Source organism: Camelus dromedarius, chromosome 11 (genome assembly GCF_036321535.1).
Source record: "Camelus dromedarius isolate mCamDro1 chromosome 11, mCamDro1.pat, whole genome shotgun sequence".
NCBI classification, from domain to species: domain Eukaryota; kingdom Metazoa; phylum Chordata; class Mammalia; order Artiodactyla; family Camelidae; genus Camelus; species Camelus dromedarius.
In genome coordinates, this window is record NC_087446.1 from 19,306,723 (window position 1) to 19,328,716 (window position 21,994).

General features: G+C 35.7%; 1 protein-coding gene across 4 annotated transcripts in view; it reads left to right on the plus strand.

Annotated features, from left to right (window-relative positions):
- The window catches only part of SYT1 (synaptotagmin 1), a 618,694-nt gene that overhangs the window by 186,004 nt on the left and 410,696 nt on the right, over positions 1 to 21,994 (plus strand). The window contains exon 1 of one of the 4 annotated variants that reach the window (XM_064491558.1): positions 6,082 to 6,156. The exons of the other annotated variants lie outside the window; for them this stretch is intronic. The gene's annotated coding sequence lies outside the window, so the exon portion shown is untranslated. Of the gene's footprint in view, positions 1 to 6,081; positions 6,157 to 21,994 lie in introns of those variants that run through there. 4 annotated transcript variants of the gene reach the window in all.

Below are 21,994 nucleotides of genomic sequence, written 5' to 3' on the forward strand. Positions count from 1 at the left end.
GATTTGTGAATTAAAAATCCTCAAAGCAGGAACAATTTGGGAAAGAATAAACCATTCATCTTTATACCTCTGACCTTTTAATGTGTATCTTCTATAGTACATTGGCTTTGTACTGTTACGAATCTTAATTTCAGTTTCAGTACAATAAAGATAAATACCTGAATGTAGAAAACTGTTCTTTTTAGAGAAATGAACATGGAAAAAGGGGAAATAGATTATTTAACCTATTGAAAAATTTAAAAAATTACAGCACATTGCAATCCTATTAAAAATTATAAATAACATAAAGCCTACTTAAATCTCTAATACGGAGAAAAATAGTTCTAATTATATGTGATGTAACTTCAAGAATGTTGGTCTGTTTTTCAGAGAGGTTTCTCATATTTTGTAAACACTGATGAGTTTTTCCCTCCCTGAGGTAATAAGATAAAAATATTTATAATTTAGGAGTAATCCTCCTCCTCATGTTTTTCAAGGAATCTGAAGAAATCACAGCGATAGTTTTAGCATACTCTCAATCAAGCCAGTTAATAAAGATACAAAGTAAATAAACAATTTTGTATATTTAGAAAGTACAATTATAGAAAATGTTTCTTTTAATAGAAGGAGGGGATGGATTCAATTATGTTCAATAATATTAAGAAAGCCTTTAATCCCTAGAAGAACAACAAAAAAAGATAAATATTAGTCATATTGAGTTCTGATAACTGATTTTATTCTAAGCATTTGTGTATTTATCTCAAAGAATAGGAAGGAGTTATAATGTAAAAATAGGTTTCCTCATGGTGAGCAGAAGTTTATTCAAACATTCAACCAATAGCTGTAAGTACCAGCAAAGTGCCAGATCGAGTACTGAAGATACAGCAGTGAATTAAACAGATAAAAACATCTGATCCTGGAGTTTATATTCTAATGGAGGAGGCAGACAGATATACTAAAAAATAAAATATTTAGCATGTCAGATGGCAGAAATACTATTGAGAAAGAAAAAGGGGAAAGGGCCCACCAGCAGCAGGAGTATGAGTTGTCCTGGGCCACCCACTAGCATCCAAGCATCTAATTAGCATCTAAGAAGAATGGCAAAGAGATGAGAGCAAACAGAATTAGTTCTGCCTGTCTTGATGCAGGTGGTGCTCAGACTGGGAGTGTTCTGGAAGAGAGTCCTGCCAAGAGGAAGCAGTGTTCTGGGCTCCATCTTCACTCTGCCGGAGCACACAGCATACCTAGGTCATATTGATCATTCTGCCGTTTCGTCTCATCACTAAAATACCGATTTGAGTGCCTGCTGTGCCAGGAATTACTCTGTATCTTGTGACTACAAAAATGATTAAGACTTCACTACACATGAATAGCTTAAGTTCTGGTGCTTTTATAATACCTACCAGTATAACTCTGATGTAAATTGTTTAGAGATTAGATGTTCATGTTTTGATTCATTGAAGCATGTATTTACAATAAAGTGTTATCAGAGTGGGAACTTAACATTTATGGAGGAACTTTTCTTGTTTAGGTTCTGGGGCAGCAGCTTCATAAAATCAATAAAACATTGCCCAGGAGTTGGGTATTATGACCCTTATTTTAAGACAAGAAAAAGATAGAGAAGTTCATGGGGTTAATTAAGCAAGAAGCAGAAAAGACTATAGAATCCAAAGTCTTCATTTCATCTTTCTGTCAAAACATGATGCGTACACAAACTGCCCCATGAGATTCATTTAGTAGCATGATTATATCATCACAATTGGATGTGTAATATGGAAAGTGATTAAATTATGTGAAGATATGTTAAAAGATATTGCATGTATATACATTTGGAACAGTATTTTGTGGGCTGAGAGATGGAGCTCCGAGTAAAGTGATCAAGTTTAGGTGATGGTCTTAGAGATTTACATCCTCAAAGCAGTCCTCCTTTCCAGAAGTTCCATACTTACTAGAGCATTAACTACTAAATTCTCCTTTATGTACTGATGGAAGTCTCAGAAGTCAAGCTGTCTGAAGCCAAAATATAAAATGCCATGTGCAGTTAGGTCAGAAACTCTGATCTGCCTCCCAGTTATTACTGTCATGAAGCTACTTTTTATTTTGTCAAATGAAATCAAAATGTGAGTTTCCCTATGCCTTACAACCAGAGGAGCATTATGAAAACCGCTTGGGTCTTAACAGAAGCAAAATGATCAAGATGGCTGCTTACATAAGACATTGGTCCAATTCTCTGTCCTATGCTTTGAAGAGAAGGAGTAATTTGAATTATCTCTCACACAGAGCGGGGAAAGGCTTTTTTCCAGCTGTTTCCTGGAGTCTGACTCTGCAGTATCTGGAATTGCTCAGCCAGCAGCCATGTTGTTGCATAGAAAATATGCAAATTACATTTTATGCCCAAAAGGTGTAAATAATTGGGTTTATTAGAAATAGAAAATGTTAGACCACACTAGCATGATTATTTTTCTAGTTTTTTTAATCTCCTTATTTACAGAAAAACACACAATTGGAAGTGTAATATGTATATCATATATAAAGAGAGAGTGATTTATACAAAATTTATACAAAATCACTCTCTGTATATGAACTCACTGTGCCTCTGGCAAATGATAGAAAGCCACAGTTTTCAGAAACTCAAGGAAAAGTATCTGTCAAAGAGTCTCTGGACTAACCTTCACTAGCTGGTGGTTCAACCTGGAGTCAATCATTTCCCCCTCTTGCCTCAATTTCCTCATATCCATAATATCCAAAGTTCTGTAAAAATTCTATTTACTCATTCAACTAATATTCATGGAATTTATCATTTCCAGGCCCATGAGATCTTTTTTATTCCATCATTCTCATTGAAATATATATTTAAACTTGTATAATTTGAATACTGATGAGGGGTTTTTTGAGTACTGATTATATTATTTCTAAATATGTTTCCTTATGGGCACCTGGTGCAACTTCAGAGCTGTCAGAAGCTCAGACCACCCTCTCTGCCAATTTTGATGACTACATATCTTAACAATATAAAATTGAGCAGAACTCAGCAGTTCACTCTTAGACCAGAATTTGTGTCAGTCATTTTGGTCTATTGATCAGAATTTAAAGCCCTGATTTCCTCCCCAGTCACTAAAACAGCACTGTGCCGTGTTCCAGTCATGGTTTCATGTTTTCAGTTTACCCTGTGTTTTAACAGTCCTCATTTCTGTAAATAAAATAGGCTTAAGAAAATGTCGGAGCTCTAATGGATAAAGGAGGGTTCACGGATAGGCTGAGGGCAGAGTCCACTATTTTGGCCCTTAGAAGAATCTTTCCATGTCCAGGTTGAGTCTTACCTGGCATTACCAGGAAATCAGTTTCAATATTTCACTTAGGATTGATCAATTTCCGGAACACTGATGAATATTAAACATTTTCACAGAGAACTGAATTGAAATCAGAACACGATTTATTGTATAATTAAGGCCATTTCAATCAGCCAGAATGTTCATAATCTCTGCAGGACAAAGGGAACTTGAAAACTGCATTTTACAGCATGTACCTTATTTCTCCTCAGTGCAGATAATGGAATGATTGTTTCTGTAGAGAAATGTTTACCTTACTGGTATAGCATTCAATATACACTTTGTATTTCTTTTTTTTAGCCTCCGTGTAGATTCCGTGCTCCCATTGACATTTTCATTGACTTAGCATAAATATTTCCAAAGTGAGTGTTTATTTTATATAAATGTATGCTTGGTTTAGTGACTTTCTGGCTTCAGAGTATGCTTTTATTTCTTATCAGCCACTTGTTTATAAAAGATCTCTCAGTGAGTTACTTCTAAATTGTTCTTTCTTCATCTTATTTTTCAAGTGGAAAGATGATTTTTGCTGATCTTGTCTTCAAATTTTTTCAGGATATAGAATTTCCTTCTACTGTTAAGAATCCGATTAAAATCTGACTGCAACAGAAATCACAAATATAAGCTTAGTCTTTATGTATGGGAAAAGAAAAATCCAAGGACGTATATACTTCATCCTTGCATCCCCAGAGAATTGTTGCAGAAAAACATTCTAACCAAATTTATTTGCTGCCATGTGTTCCTTATAGTTAAATCTTGGTCCTTTTGTAATTTAAGCCAATTAAATATAGGTATAAATATAGATAGATACAGATTTGGTCTTCATTGTCCTCCTTGAATGAAATATACAGACAAAACCATAATCAATATAATATCTGTTTGTTTCCTTGAATATTGTCATCACCAAACTGGCACTTCAATAACTAACACTTCAATATAGTCCATTTTTTTTTTGATTCTTCTGCAATCTAATAGAATGTCATTCCACCTTAGTCTTCAAACTCTCAAGTACCACACACATTGGGTTGTTGTCTTAATTTTCCATAAATATCTTCTCTTTTCAAAGAGTAGTCATTCATAAAGTTATTTAGTACTCCTGATAGCCTGGGACCATCTCCAATGTTGTTTGATTGAACACCTCCTTCCTCTTCTGTTTATGTACATCTTGCTAAGGATTATCAGCCTTCAGCTCTGTCATTTTCTGATTTTTGTCATGTGCATCCCAGAATTATTGCAGTTCAGACCTAGAAATAGGTTAGAAGCTCCTTCCTCACCATTGGATGGGCCTTAGAGCCATTTGTCTACAAGATGGAAAGGGCAAGCATTCTCTTACTTCTGTGGTCATAATGCTTAGCATAGTCCACAGTACATGATAGGTTTTAATAAATATTTTTTAAGTAAATGGATGAATAACTAATTGAACAAACAAAGGATGAACACTAAGTCTCCTGACTTCTCTCCCTAGTGCTTGGTAATTCTTTTACCACATATTCAAGGACTCAAATCCCAGACGTTGAGTCTGCCTAAAGCCTTACATTAAACCTGGAAAAATTTTTTAGGCTCTAGATGCAAAATAGTGAAAATTTGGGTTTTTTTTTTTTTCTTCCTCTCATATTTATTCCTCATCCCAGCTTAAATCCCTGGATATTTACACCTGTCCAGTTCAGACTACAAATATTCATTGTTTATTTAATTGGCATCTATCAATTTCTTGCTATGTGCTGGGCATTTTGGATACAAAGAGCAAAAACAGGCACAGCCTTTGCCTTCATGAAAACCGCAGATTAGAAAAGGAGAAAGAGTAATTACATTATGATCATAGAAAATATAAAGTTACAACTCTGAAAAATACTACTCCAGAAAGTAAGATGTATGATGTATGGTGTTCTGAGAGCTTATAGTAAGGACATTTTGCCTTCCTGGGTAAACCAGGCTTTCCTGCGTAAGGTATATATCAGCTGATATCTAAATGACAAACTGGAAACTGATTTAGTGATGCGTATGGGGGAAAGAATCCAGGCAAGCTCTTGAGAGAGGGCAGACAAGGGACTGAAGGCCACTATGCTAAAATGCAGAGAACATGGAGGAGTATGCCCTACAAAAAGATTAAAGAAGTAGAGATAGATCGTGCAGGGCTTTTAGGTCATGTCAAGATTCATCCGAGTGATGGGAGGCCACCGAAAGGTATGGAACAAGGGAGGGAAGTGGTCAGATTTTCATTTGTAAGTGATCAGCCAAGCTTCAGTGTTGTGAGTCAGCGGAAGGGGCACTAAGGTGAATGTGGATAGATTAGTTTGTTGTCAAGATGAGTTTTCTGGCTTGGATGACTAGATGGATGTGGGTGTTATTCATCGAGATAGAAAATGCACCGAGTGGGTGGGAAGATTGTGAATTTTATTTTGGACATGAATGTGCGCTTGGAAATAAATCCTAGAAGAGCTGTCTTATAGGAAATTGGATATATTGGCTTAGAGCTCAGAAGAAATCATTTGTGTTTAAGTCATATTTCAAACTGTGGGTGTGGAAGACAGTATAGAATAAAAAGAGGGAAAGGCTTAGTCTGAACTTGGAGGTACTTCACCGTTTAATGTCTATGTACACAAGAATGAGCCTGCAAGCGACAACGAGCTGGCACAGAGGGAGGAGTATGATGCGACAAATGTGGCAGATGATCAGGGAAGAATATGTTTTGAGAGGGAGGGAAGACAATGTCTGTGTCAAAAACTACTGTGTTGTCACCTAAATCTGAAACTGTTTTACTAGATTTGGTGACAATGGAAATCATTGGAAATCTCAGGAAGAGCTGTTCCAATGAACTCATGAGACCAGAAGCCAGAACGATGGGTGAGGGGTAAGTGGAAGTTAAAATGTACATAAGTACAGACAGCTTCGGGCTCTCTGAGGTTTTGTGATTATGATGTTGGTGACTCCCTGGGGAAGTGAGGTGACTTAATTCCCAAGAAACCCTTTTGTCATTGCCTTATTTCTTGTTCTCTCTTTATTCTGAATCAGCTAGTGAGGGCGTCCTAGGGTGTCTCCCCACTGGGACTGGTTACTTTGTTAAAGTACCGAACATGATGACTATTTGCTCAGTATACCAACTGTATAAATAGAATCCCCAAGTCTTCTCCAAGGCTCAGAATACATCATTGATGACATCTATGTCTGACTTATTTCCATGACACCCTGGGTGAGTTTCTATGATACTTCTATACGTTTCCTCTGTAGAATGTATGAAATGAAATTTAGAATTGGGACCCATAAGAAAAGTAGGATCAGGGATGGAATATTAGGATGGGTCAACTGTGATATCTCAGATGATATATCAGAAAATGGGAACAGATTTATTACACCTTCACTCCATTTCCTCCCTCCCTCCCTCCCCTATAAGAAATGAGCACCTAATGATTGTTCTGTATAAGACAAGGCACTAGCTGATAAACAGTAAAGGTAAATGAAAAGATGATAAATGCACCAAAATTGCTAAAACAAAAAGGCTATGTCAGAATAAACCAAGATTGAAGAGAATGGGACTGATAGATACTTTCAAATGCAAGATGTGTGATATAGTGATGAATAGAGAACTATTAATAAAATAAAACTCAACAGAGATTATCGCAGAAGCTTTGCACAGGTCTAAAAGTAAAGAGACATTGATTAGTGTAATTACCTGGACATCAATTTTGGGGAATGAATTTAAGCAAGATGTGTTCTGCAGTGGAAGTATTCTCAAGCCTCAGTAATCACTGGGAACACGTCAAAAGGAAAGGCAGTCAATTTGGAGTCAGAATGAGCTTTACATGCAAGATACTTAGGGAGATACTACTTTTTAATAAGTAAAAATATAATTTTAGGGTTATTAGGCATGATGTGTTGATTAGACACTCAAGCGCACATATACTAAGGAAGAAGAAAATACAGCACGCTTAGAGTTACCGTGCAGCTGTGTACACATTTCCTCAAATACTCGATGAGAAGACCCACTCACTAACCAGCATTTTCTAACGTATGCCCTAGATTGATAAAGTTAAGTGAAAAAGTCCATTGGCTGATGTGTTACAAATCTATTTAGTTATATCTACTTTCAGAATGGAAAGTTAAAGTTTGCTTTTAATTGTAAGTAAAATCCTTTCAAGCTTATTCATGTCTAGTATATGTTGCTGACTCAGTTCTCAGATGGCATAAGTATAATATCTCAACTATGTCATAAGAAAATGTACACAGTACTTTTGATATTCCATATCTTAGAGATGACTTATTTTTAAGGAACAAAATTTAAGATTTTCTTTATCTTTAAAGATATATTTTATTTATTTCTTGTATTTCCTTTTTTCTAATATAATTTTAAGTCGTATTTACTTTGGATTAGTTTATTCTTACTGTAAGATCTAGCAGTGTCCAAGAATTGTTAGAGAATTTTAAACTAAGACAAACACACTCTTTTTTTCCCTGTATTAGTTGAGTAAATGCTTGAGTAAACATGAGTAGAACCTTAAAGTTTGAAGAATAATATTTCTTCAAAAAAGTATCAAATTTCTATTTAATATAACATTAGATACCTTACTGATATTTGAGAAAAGTTATGTATTTTCTCACTAGATTTAAAATTTGTACCTGTTTGCGGAATGCTTTATTATGCTTATTTTCCAGATCTTTTGAAGTTTCCTCAGATGATGGTAGTTATGATTTTTATAAATGTAGAATTCTTCCTTCATTCCTTACTCCAAACAAATCTTTCAGTAAATTTTACCAATATGTGAGTAATTAGGGGGTTTTTTGTTGTTGTTATTTGGTTTTTTGCTTTGATTGAATAATAATCAAATCTTTTGCAATATTTACGTGATCCAGTAAAATATGATTTATGTGACTCACAGTGCTGGATATAAGAAAGGATTAAGCTCACTTTAATTGAAATTTAATTATTAACCAGAGATCTAGACGATGACCAGATTAGCCTATGCGTTGTCAGTCACGTAAGTGCGGATGCTGAAAGGGTGAAGTATCTTCCTGTCCAAAATACTGATTGTGTCTTCTCTAGAAGTCCCCTAAAAATGAAGATATTTTGGAAAGGGCACTGAATTGGACTTACCTTGAGAAAATCAGTTCATCTTAGTTAGTTTTAGTTTTTTCATTTGCAAAACACAGATACTAATTTTTACTTACCGCACAGATTGTTCTGACTCTTCAGATAACATATGTGACGTTTTCAACATAGAAAGAGAACATTAATCCTCAATTAATTATTCTTTCGATCCCCTATCATATTCACCCCTTAATATAATTCTGAGGAAATAGACACGAATAAGTTTTCAATGAGGTTTTGGGAGAATGACTGTGGGACTTTAGACGTTGGAGCAATGAGGTCTTTAGTAAAAAATACCCTGTAAAGTATTTCTGTCGATGGGAAGAGAGAAGGTGTGCTAATATTGAAGAGTGAGGTGCATAACTGGAGACTAGAAGCACAATGAAAAGGAACTTCTGCTTCCTGGCTCTGTCCCTGGAATCTATTATATTAGCCTGTGACCTTCTGCAGGGGATGTTTTCATGTGTCTTAGCCACCAAGCAGTTTAATGAGTTAAGCCTACTTTAACAGCAACAAATTATAGAGTAATTTGTTTTCTTTTATTGATGCATATGTTATATATACGTTTCCACTTTAATGTCCTCATTTGCATAAGTTTAAATAGGCATATGAATTACAGCTCCGAGTCTGGTGTGCATTAGTATACGGGTCCCTACACCTTGTGAAGTCTGCTTAAAGAAATAGCTCAAATGCTGTATCAGAAACATTTCTTATTATTTTCCTTATAAAGCTTCTGAATTTAACTCTCAGTCAAGGATGCTATTTTGTTTTCTATGCCTTTTTATACATTAATTCATAGAAATGAATATCTACTTTTGTGAGACGTGTGCAGTAAACAGAGCGTGATAATCCATTGCACCTGTCCTCAATTTACATGCAGTCTAATGCAGAAATAAAACATGTACAGGCATTTATAATACAAAAGTGAAGGTTGTCTGTATCACATGCGTGATGCAGATTGAATGGGGGTTCCAAATAGGAAATGAGGACGTACCCCAAGTCGTGAAAGTAGCATCTTAGAGGAAGTGCCTTTTGAGCTGTACCTTGAAAGATGACTGGTAATCTCTTGAAAAATTTAGTCTGGACATTTACTATGAGCTGTTAAAAGTTTTAGAATCGAGAGGTACTATCATTAAAGAGATGCTTTAGGGAGAGTGAAGAAGTGGTTAGAACCCAGGGGATGATTGTGCAGGTAAAATTACAGTTAGGGGACTATTTTAATAATAGGTCCGTTGATGCCAAGCGCTGGTTCCCAAGTACCCCTGTTACAGAAGCATCTGCAGAGATTTTTTTTAAACAGCAAGTTTCAAAGTCCCTCCTGAGACTGATTCGGTTGGTCTTAGGTAGGACCCCAGAAACAATATTGAAAATCCACCAGGTGATTTTGATGCATAGCCAAGCTTAAGAACCACAGGTTGCAATGATAAAACTTCTGGCCTTGGAAGTAGAAACTAGAATTAGGATAAGATAATGGAGGCAAAAGGGAAATAAAAGTAGGAATACATAGAAGGGATTTTAGCTGTTATTAATTGCCCAGTATTCAAAATGACAACTTTTACCATTTCAAGTTTGTCAAATGCACTTGTGGAAAGTTTTCTGTCTCTATTTGTTACTATGTATATATTTTTTTTTACTGAAGTATAGTCAGTTTGCAATGTTATCAGTTTCTGGTGTACAGCATAATGCTTCAGTCATGCATGAACATACGTATATTTGTTTTCGTATTCTTTTTCACCATAAGTTACTACAGGATATTGAATGTAGTTCCCTGTGCTATACAGTATGAACTTGTTGTTTATCTATTTTATATATATATATTAGTATCTGCAAATCTTGAACTCCCAATTTATTCCTTCCCACCCTCTTGTCCCCCAGTAACCATACGTTTGTTTTCTTTGTGAGTCTGTATTTATAGTGCATTTAATATCTATTTTCCTGCCATTTTTTCTCATTTGACATCACAACAAATCTTGTCAAAATAAGTTTCGAAAAGTGTTTCTTCTTTCTACTTGTGCTGAGTATAATTCTGAAGTTATTGTAAGATTTTAAGTCCTTTTACAATTGCACTGAATATTAAAAATTGCTACCAGAGATACTTCTAGGAAGAATAATATGAACTGATTAAGAGAGAAAACCATTATGTTTGAAACAGTCTTCTGGGCTTTGTTAGCCACTTTCCATCCCAGATTCTCTATATTTTTATTAAGATTCCCAAATACATGAAGATAGAAATTGGTTTATTTTTAAATTTATATTTAACATATTGGTATTTCATTATGTCATGTTTATTGGGATGTTTTGCTGTAGAGTTTAATAAGATGTTTCTGGGCCTAAATGAAATCCAATCTTATTTTAATTAAATGGTAGACTGTACTAAAAAATGATAGGAAAAGCTAAAAGACAAAGAACCCCAGTGGAAGACTCAGGTTTCAGTGGTTGATTTTTATTTTTATTTATTTATTTTTAACATCAAGTAGCTCAGCTCTGTAGCTGAACCAGCCAGACAGGATTTGAAATCATGTATAGGACCCATTGGTTGAGCCAGGATCTTCTCTTAATTTCATTGAAAAGTCTGAATAACTTACTTAGCCCAATGCATAGGTTTTCCACTACATAATATCAGAATCATGGTGAAACCAAAAGTCTTATAGGAAGTAAGTGATGATAAAGGTAGTTGCAAATAAGGGCGTTCAAGACTTCTTTTTTTAAATAAAGAATACTCGAGGAGGGCTCAGATTTGGTTATTGAAACCAACATTCCTTTGATGACATTTCTTCTTTTTTTATCCTGAAGTTCAGTCTAGCTAATTCCATTTATTTCCCTTCTACATTCCTTTTTTGTGTATGCGCCACCAGATATAGTTGGTTAATTGCTTACTATTGATCTGTTCCCTTGAACTCTACAGTTTTCTTTTACTATTGATGCACATAGAGAAGGTACTTTATCTGTAAGTACCTCAGTTAGTTGCATCATTGACACTATGAAAAACCCCTTTTAATTACACCTAGAGCTCTATTCTCTGTCCAGGTCTCTGGGCTTACTATTTATGAAGCCATAGTGTTTAATAACTGTTTTGCTGCCTCATTTCTGTCCTAGTAATATAAACTTGAAAACCTTTCTTTTCACAGTCTCAGTATAAATTCTCAAAGCAGTTATAGCTGACCCTGTGTTTTATTAGAAACTTGTTTCCTATATTGAGTTGAAATGTTTTCTTATATTTCCACCTATAGCTCAACCCCTTGTGGCTATACAGAACAAATCATATTCCACACAACAGCCTTTCAAGTATTTGAAGATAGTTATATTCATATTCCTACATCATCTCTGCCCTAGGCAGCTTTTTATGAGTCATGGCTTTGATTTCTTTACCATCTTGTCTTCTGAATATAAGCCCAATTAGTCTTCATGCTCCGCGTTGACTGCAGGACCCTGGCATTAGTCTGAACATCCCAGAATAAAGTAGGACCTACACTAACCTTGTTCTTGAGAACATATTTACATTAACACCCCCAGCTATGCAGACGCACATAAACACACTCGCTTGATCAGATTAGGTTCTAAAATGATCGTTTCATAATGTTGGCTCATAGTTAATTTAAAGCCAACTAGAATTGGGGTCTAAGATAGAAGTCAAGCATCAGTTGTTGGGTAGATTAAAAAATAGTTAAATCTTAAGTTAAACTATTTTCATGTTGTTTATATTGAACTCATGTTTATATTGAACAAATCTTTTAGGAATTTTAAAAGCCAAACGTTGTTAAGAGAATTTTAAGTCCTTTGTAAGGTTTTTAAGTACTCCCATAGCGAATCCTATAAAAATAATTTAGCTCAGAAATGTACAGTAGCAACCTGGACTTTTTTTTTTTCCTTAAATAAAACAGTGCACCGTACATGCTCTGTGTGGGTTTGATTCCTCCAGGGAGGGGACTGGGAAAGCACTGATGTGAGAGGAGCCTTTCCCTAGCCCTTCTCTCCATTCTGGGCAGATTGCCTGCCAAAGCTTCATCCCTCCCTGTAATACTGCCAGCATCCGTCCATGCAGCATGCATGTGTAATTTGCTTTTCTGTGGAGCTACATCAGGGCTGGGTTGACTGAGAGAATTGACAGGTGCAGGCTCTGAGAGAAGAGCGCTGTCCTGTAGGCTTATGAGCTGGTTACATTTTGGTTCTTTTCCAAGCTTGGGCGGTAAAACTCTAGGTAACGTAGAAAAGACTGTACTGGCTAAACCAACAGTGCTCTCCTGAACAGCGCAAGTGACCCTCATCACAGGTGTGTTATTCATGTGGCATTATTCATGAGAGCACCACTTAGACAAAAATGAACAAACAAAACTAGAGAGAGAAACTGGTCGGGGCCAAATTTTATATAAAGGATGTTCCTTATGGAAGTATTTGTAATGGGAAGGAAAAAGGCTGCAGTCTAAATGGCCAACAATTATAGTATTAATTATAGGGTATCCATACAAGGAAATACTATGCATCCTGTATGGTGATGCTCAGGAAAAACCTTCGATTTCTATCAAATGTTGATGAGATTCTAAACCAAAATTCAAATTTCAAGGTAGTATTATGGTGCTATCTTAAAATACATAAGTGATGTATTTAGAAAGAGAGAGAGAGAAACTGAGACTGAGATTTGGAGACAAAGGGAGATATGAAAGATTATGAAACAGAATTTTAAAATACTGCTAGATGGTAGAGTCATTAATGGCATCAATTATTTTAATATCTGTATTCGTGCTTGTGTGTACTACACAAACACCTAGATGACAAAGTTAACTGCTTTTGTAATAAAAGCATGTATAATTCAAACATTCAAAAACAATTGCAACAGGCATAAAAGTAGTGTTAGGTTACAAACAAGAGAAACCAGCTCTAGGGAACTCGAGCCAAAAAAAAAAAAAGTGAAACAAAGAAAACAAAGATGTGTTAGAAGGCTATCAAAGAACTCGCCGTATATGCTGAATCCAAGATCGGGAAAGTTGTCAAGGGAAGCAGGGCAGCTGAAGAGAGAACTGGATCAGGTAGACCACGGGAATGGTCTGCTTAGAGCTCTTCCACTGGTACCTTTGTCAGTGGACAGTGATCTGTGCCACAGTCACCTGACACCCCTGTTCCCACGCCCAGAATAACCACTGACTCCCCTTACATCTCTGCTTCACTGTGTTAATATACAAAGTCCAAGTCAGAATGGTGTATGTTGTTGGCCCATAACCCATAGTAGATGTCCATGCCCAAGATTCCAGGGCCCTGCGTAGCTGTTCTCTGCTTCCCTTGGTTTCAGACAGAGATGCACCTCCTATTTTGAGATTTCTTTTGCCTCCCTCCAGTAGAAAGGGTGTTGGATGCTAAGTAGTGGCAAGTGTGCTGTGCATCAAGGGTTGGAATGGGATAGTGAAATACTGTGTTAATACTTCTCTGGAGATGGTTAAAATCCTTAAATAGGATTCTTAAGGTAGGTTTTTATCTGTACAAGAGACTCTAATTGTGTATCACACAATTCCTAAGACTCCGGAATATTTAAGTAATGTGTATTATGTGGCTCAGACATAATAGAAACGCTTTCCTTCCCCTAGAGACCAATACATGAAACAATTTATGGATGCATTGCCAGCCTCAGACATCATATATTAGTGTCAATATCCTGTAGAGTATCACCAGGTTGTTTTTTGCTCAAGAGAGCTATGACATTTGGTCCTTTTGAAATACTAAGGGAGAATGAATTGCTAAACAAACTGCCAAAATCCAAATTTTAAAGTACATATAAATATTTTTATTTTTGAGGGCTCTGTAGGAGCCTGTCTTCTTTTTATTAATAGACTTGAAAGAAAAATGTCAACTAAATTAAAGTCATGGGAATCCATGACTAGGTTAATAACGTAGTGACAACTTCTTGTTCATAAAACATTTAATAAAGATGCTCTGTGCACTTTTATAAGATGGTTTACAAGGTCACAAAGAAAGTTATAGATGTGGTTCCTGCCACTGAGCTGTTTTATGACCTAATAGGTGGCATTCCACAAATGGAAATTAAAACCACAGAATGCTCATCATAGATAAACATGTGATTATATTATTTATAGATGTGTGCTAAAGGATGTTGGAATGGCTTAATAAACACATCGAGGTCACTCTAATACAAATTCAAGAAGCAATTCAGTTTCCAGTTCACATGTTTTTCATTTCTTTGTGGAGTCAGATGCATTTTTTTGTAAGCTTTGTAACCAGAAGATCTCTAAATAAGCATTTTTAGTTGAAAAGCCCATATAACCTCATTGAGAATATTTTTTCACTGAGGAAAAGGGGGAAAAGCCCATTAAATATTGTTGTTATTTTATATGTATAAATTAAGTCTCAGTTGGCAGTTCAAAGCCTTCTATGGTTTGTTCAGTTGAAATTCATTCCCTCCCTTCTCCTCCATGTTTCCCCTGAACTTTTCTTCTGCCTCTATTATCCCGCTCATGTGTGCATCATATAAAGGTGAGGATGACGATGATAATGGTGAACACTTAGTGATTAGGATTTCAAAGTTTAAACAGATGAGCTAATTTGTTCAAGACTGTGCTGCTTATAAATAAAGTACTAAGATTCAATTTTGAACAGTCTGATTCTAGAATCCATACTTTCAGTCTCTGCACTATTGACAGAATATATATTTCCTTCTCTGGAGCGTTGATATTTGGAGGGAAAGGCATCCATCTTACTTAGTAATATAACTTTCATAATGCTTAAGACCCTAATGAGCACAAAATGAATAGGATTAAAAAGAAATAAACCAAAATGTTCAGTAGCGTTGTTACATAGTATGATTATAAGTAACTAATTTCATCCTTTTGATACTTAGATATGTTTTCCTAACATTCTATAAAGAATAGGATTCAGCATAAGAGATAATTAAGAGTAGGAGTTCTGGTCAAACATCCCTGATTTTAAATTATTTCTCTCTCATTTTATGACCATAACAGATTATCCATGGCTTTAGTCATCTAATCCATAAAATGGGGCTGTTAAAATGGAAAAGACAATCTAAAAACAACACATTTTTGACCATCACTACAGAAATTTCAGTATATTTTATCTTGTATCAAAAAGTTACATCCAATTATTTCTTTATAAACGTTTCCTTAGGGCTACACAAACCCAGAGTGGTACAAAATTACTTGACTTTTTTCTTTGAAATCCTAAATCAAATAAAGTTCTTTCAGTCATGAGATTCTGTAATTAATTTGGAGATCTTGAACTGCACTGTCCCTTATACTGAATGTAGGAGACAGTTGTCCGTATTTATCACTATTTTCCCAGTAGGTACCAGCATGTCCACTACATACTGTCTACTCAACAAATACATAATGAATGCATAACTATGTTTATATGGCACAAAGATCTTGGAATTACAAGACCTATCTTGAATCCTGGGCTTTGCCACTTACTGATTATTAGCTTTGGGCAAGGGTGATTTAATTTAGAATGTAAATTTATTTATTTGTAAAATTTTTAAAAGCAATTTTCTTAGTCTCTATTAAGGAGACATATGTAAATTATCTGTGAAAATTGGATAAATGCTAACCATCATAAAGCCATTTCTAAGACAGTATAGGGCAGTCATCTTAGTATCATGGAATCATAGGGTCTCTGTATTGAAAGAGACCTTAAAATTAACACTATTGTAAATCAACTATACCTCAATAAAATAAAATAAAATAAAATTCTAAATCAAGTCATAAAGTTAGACCACACCAAACTTGATTACCTTCCTAAGTAGGGATCTGATGGATATGAAATGCCTGTTTTATTTTATACATAGCAGATTTTTAACTCTGCCCCTGATATGACTTAAAACATTCCCTCTGAGTTACAAAGGCGTGTTATTTTCAGTACTTAACTCCACTCTTTTAATCTTCACATAATTCCACAAGGTTGACTACTCCTCTATCCCCATTTTACAGATGAGGAAAACCTAAATAAAGAATTGCAAAATTACTTGCCCAGTGACTCACAGCTAGTACGTTGTAGAGCCTGGATTTGAACCTGGGCAGTCAGGATTCAGACCCCTAACCAGCACAGCGCACCCACCCCACACACGCTAAAATGTGGGAATCCTCTCTGCATGCAACTGTGGATGGATATAAGGAGCATCCTTTTTAATTTCATAACAGTCTGGAGTCCAGCCTAGCACAGTCCAGTAGAACTTTCTGAGATGAAGGAAATGTTCTATATCTGTGCAGTCCCGTGTGGTAGCTGGTAGCCACCTTCGGCTTTTGCCCACTTAATAGGTGACTAGTGCGACTGAGGACCCAATTTTTTTGTTTTAATAATTTAAATAGGTAGATGTGGATAGTAGTTACATAGTGACAACATACTGAAAAATGCAGTTTCAGGTTCTAGATCAAAGGTTCTCACTGTTTTCCTCCTTGGTATGTACGACAGCTGGCACTTACTTGTGAGACACTCTCCCAGAGAGGGAGCCTGGCAAGGCGGCACCCAGCTGCAGCCATAAGCGGCTGCAGTGGTGGCGGTGGCAGTGGTAGCGGCTGGGCGTTGAGAGGCAGAAATTAATTAGACTTGCACTCACATCTTGGCTGCAGTGCTTCGTGTGTGACTCTGAGTGTGGAGTTGACTTCCCCTTAAATCAGGGTAGTAGTTAAAGTATATCATGGGGCTTTAAAAAATACTTTTTATTTGACATAATTTCAGAGTTACAGGAAAAAAAATTATTCAAGAAACGTGCAAAGCATTCCTGTGTGCACTTCACTTGGAATCCCCAAAGGTTATTACTTTCTCTGTCTCTTCCCCTCCCTCTCTCCCTTTTTCTCTCTGTCTCTGTGTGGGTATGATTATTGCCCTGAACCACTTGAGAATAAGTTGCAGGCACGATTCCCCCTTCCTCTTCTCAATACTTGAGTGTGTATTTCCTAAAAATAAAGACATTATCTTACATAAATCAGGAAATTAACATTTACTAGTCATAATACTATTATCTAATCTACAGACCCTATTCAGTTTTCAGCAGTTGTCCCAATAATGTCTTTTATATCCAAAGCAACTACCATCTTATGCTTTGCATTCAATTTTCCTGTCTCTCTAATTTCCTGTACTCTGAAATAGTTCCTCAGTCTTGATACTGTTTCATGACATAGATATTTTGTAAGTGATGTAGACCAGTTAGTTTGCAGACTGGCTGTCAATTTAGGTTGGTCTATTATTTTCTCATAATTCGATGGACTTGTGCACTTTTGGTAGCGATAACAAAGTGAGGATGTGTCCTTTGCACTTCGACCACTTTGTTAATTTTCTGTCTACCAGGAATGTGTTTACTAGTTAAGCTTATATTTCTTATAATTATTTTGATGCTCAAATTGGTCAAGATTTGGGTAGGGGGGACTCTCCTCAAGCTGGCTCTTACTTCCTTTGGATGATTCCATTATTATGTGAGTACATCCCCAATTTCTGGTATAAGAAATCGCTTCAGACTCTTACTTTCCCTGCCTTTCGCCTGGAATCAGTTTCACCAAAATGCCTCGGTTTATTTCAGTGAAAGAAAAGTATTTTGAAAGCAAGATCTTAGAGCCTGGTGGACTTCTTGCTGCTGCTGGATGTCATTCCTTCTAGGCCTTCTCAGCAGATAGAACGTAGGACACACGCTCAGAGATAGGGGTGTATGCACTGCCATGAATATACATATGCACACACGTGTGTATTTCCTCCTTCCCTCCTTCCTTCCTTCCTTTCTATCTGTGTCGTAAAAGTTGTAGCTTCAAGCTGATACTTTCAATTCTGGTCAACATCATGGAATTAATTATATCTTCCTCCTTTCTCACATTTTTAACTCCCTTCTCTGACAGTCCAAAGCCTCGATCTCATTATCCACAATGTATTTGTTTGTTCAATTCTAGAATGCATAAAAATTTGTTTCAAGATTATTAACCAACAAATCTGTAAAAAGATACCTCCTATGTAGAATTCCATATTTGCTTGGTGTTCTTTTATGTCTTCAGATTGAAGATTTATAGTTCAAATATTCAAGGTCCAGATAGTTTCAAAGTTACCTGAATTCTCCCCCTCTGCCCCTACACCCAATGTAGCTCTGTAATTCCTTTGACGTGTGACTGCTCTTGTTTCTGTTTTGGATTTTTAGATTTGGGTTCCTCCCCCTCATCTTGTCGATTTATTTTTTTTTAAGTACGTGAAACATGAATCACTTCCAAAAATTAGAACTGTATCAGAAATTCTACTCAGAAGTGTTATTCCACCCTCTCTTCCTTCATAGAAGTGTTTGGAGGAGTAAATAAGATTATAAATGTTTAGGTTTTTTTATATACTTCTTGGTACCTATTTAGGTTCCAAAAAGTCTCATCTAGCTGTTTATTTGGTAATAGTGCTTTACCTTGGTTTGTTGACACACTTTTTAAATATTTCATATATTTTCCTCCCATCTGTGAAACCAAATTTGAATGCAATTGTGTGGGTCAAATTCTTCTCAACCTTGACTATTTTAAGTCTTACTAGAAATAGATGATTTTTATATCTTTATCACAATTGATCACAAAACACGGTTGTGTTTAGTTTCCCAGGTAATCATTGGCCTGTTTTATTCCTTAAAAAAGTAGAATATGGTTATTGCATGTGGGATAAGCATCATGTTATTGTGGGAATTATATAATAGAAAACATAGCAGCATAAGACCTCATTTCAGGGATGCCTTAAATGTGAAGAAAATAGCTGTAATTCTGTGTGAAGGTTATAATCCTTAGATTGGAGTTGAACAGATAAAGAGTCCTGAGGCATGTCTGAAGAAATGAGCAGATTACATGCTTAACTAATTCTGAGAGATAAGGTTTCTAGAATGAAGTCATGCACCACAAAGGGTCGGGAGGGAAGGAGGAAGCATTACACCATTAGAATCACTTTTATTTTAATGCATTTCTTTTAAGAAAAGGCTTTGTTTCTGGAAACATCTAATAGTGCTTCAGTTTTCTCATGGGTTCTTTTCTACATTCTTAACTAATGATTCTAATGTGTATGCTTTACTAATGATATTCAATAAATAGGCCAGAGAAGAGATTTCTTCTCAAGGTTAAATGCTTGCAATGAAAGTTCTGGATCAAATCTGAGATATTTCTTCCATTGGGAGATATATCTATACTCTTAATAAAACATCCTTATACTCCTTTTTTTTTGTGATCATGTATAAAATATTGAATTTCATAAAAAATTTTAAAACATTTAATTTTACTATGCTATCATAACTGAGCAATGGAAGAAACAGAAAGGAAAAATACATTTATAGGGAACTCCTAAGTGACAAAAATAAATATGAATCTTAAACATTCATGGGAATCAAATAGAGATAATGTATCAAAATCAAAAATGTAATAACCACATAAGTATCAGCAACATGACAATCTCCCTGCGATGGTTACTTATTACATATGCTTTTTATATTCTTGATAGTATTTAGAAACATATTTTCTTGTCGGTATCTTAATACCAGTGTGAACTTAGAGGTGTTCCATTACAAGTTGCATTCATTTAAAATGTGAGTTCTAACACATTTTTAGTAAATGTCCTCTCTCAATTTGAATGGAGAATTTAGCCTGTGAGTCTATAGCACAGATGTGTTAAAAAAAAAATGCTTATTCATTTGTAGAGAAAATTTTAATGTATCTCCAGTTTCACCAGGAATTTTTTAAAGCAATATACAGATGCTTACTGCTTGTTTGGTACCCAGTTTTCGTATTTCTGGGACTCGTCTTCCAAATGAGGGAAGTACTACAACCCTTCCCCAGCAGCAGCCCTTCAGAACCCCAGTCTTGTCTGTTCCCAGGCTGTGGCTTCCAGAGCCCCTCATCCGCCTGCACTACCCCCTCTCCTGACGTGTTTCTTTTCTTACTTCTCATGCAGCCTTAATGTGTCAACCTCTGTCTTTCCTGCTGGTGAGTTAAGTGGAACTTCCAATAATCATTACCAGGTTCTAGCTGCATACTGAACCCCAGGAATTTCTTGGGATGCTTTATGTTAGATTATTTTTATGAGAAATTGGTTAAAACATTTAATTTTACTATCATTCTAAATAATTCAACTAGAAATTTTGCTCTAAGACTATACTATGAGGCATGACTTTATTCTTTACTCTGTATCTTGCATTCGCTGTGAGATATGTCCCATTTCTGTAATTCGGACCATGGGATCATGCCCGCATTTTTTTGATCCTTTTGAAATGACCTACCCAAATGTCTAGGGTGTGTTTCTCACTAGTTGCTATCATCCTCCTCCTTGTTGCTTTGAATGAAGCATGGAAGAGGAACGATCCTAATAACTTTGTTTTCCTTCTCTAGATAAAATTGTTAGCATGGCAAGGAAAACATATATTAGCTTTTCCACTTTTATTACAATAAGATTTTCAGTAGCTAACAGGAGAATTTAAGGTCCCCATTGTTACAAAGCTTGCCTTTGTCCCATTTGACTTTGGGATTATCATTAGGAGTAAGGCATCCGTAGCCTCCAACCGTCTGTAGTACAATGCCCCCTCCTTAAGAGGAGGCTCTTCCTGCATTTCTGTTTATTTATCCCAGTGCTTTTCTGCATACTTATGCTAAAAAGTCTGTAGATCTCTCAGTACTACATGTTTTAGTATTTCTCACCATTTTCTTCCACTGGGATTCGAAAGTATGCATTTGAACTTGAATTAAGTAATACTAATTGACGCGAATTTTTAAAAAATTCCCTCATAAGGTGGGAGTGAAGTGATAGCTTAAAAAGATGTAACTTATAATAGCAATAAAGGAGTTTTGGACAATTTCTCTTCTTGGCTGATCTCATGAGTAACTCCTGTTAGAGTCCTCTGTATTCCATTCTAAAGTCTAAATATTTGACTTGTATTCAATTGAGAATAATTTATGTAAGATATATCATCAGTTGTTTTGCCTTGTGTATAAATCATTCCCCGGAATGTAATCATTTCTAAAAGATGGTGCAGTTTAGCAAAAGAGATGGTATTTATTTCTAAGCATATTTTACTCTTGGGTCAATTAAATAATTTAATATATCCAACCCTTAATGCAGTGTTGTTAAAAAATAAAAGTCATGGAGAAGAACTATAATCTTAGAAAAGTTTGTGGCTTCATTAAAGAGCAAAAACAAAAAACAACAGGAAATGTAAGTTTTTAAAAAATCCAGAATTTGAGAGAGAGAAATGATACAACAAATAGGGCAGTCTGGGGAAATCTGAGACTGTTCTTAAGACATGTCATGCTGTTACCAACAGTTATGTTAAAGTATCTAGTGGATTCTAACACATTCTGAATCATGCATCCAGTCACACGTAGTTGTCTAACAGGAGTTAACCCAGTATAGCACGTACATTCATTTCAAGAACAAAGAATATGAAAGCTAGAATTTAATTTCTCTTGTGATCGTCTGGAAATATAAGTTTCAATCCAAACTTTCCTGTATAAGAAGAGAATAAAATGGAAATAATGTTGATGAAGCTGAAGGTCAAAGTCTATCAGCATGAACCAGGAATGTAACATAAAACCAAAATTCTTCTTCAGAACCCCAGAGTCTGAAGATGCTGTTAAGTCCTGCGCTTCGGGAAGAATAATGAAAC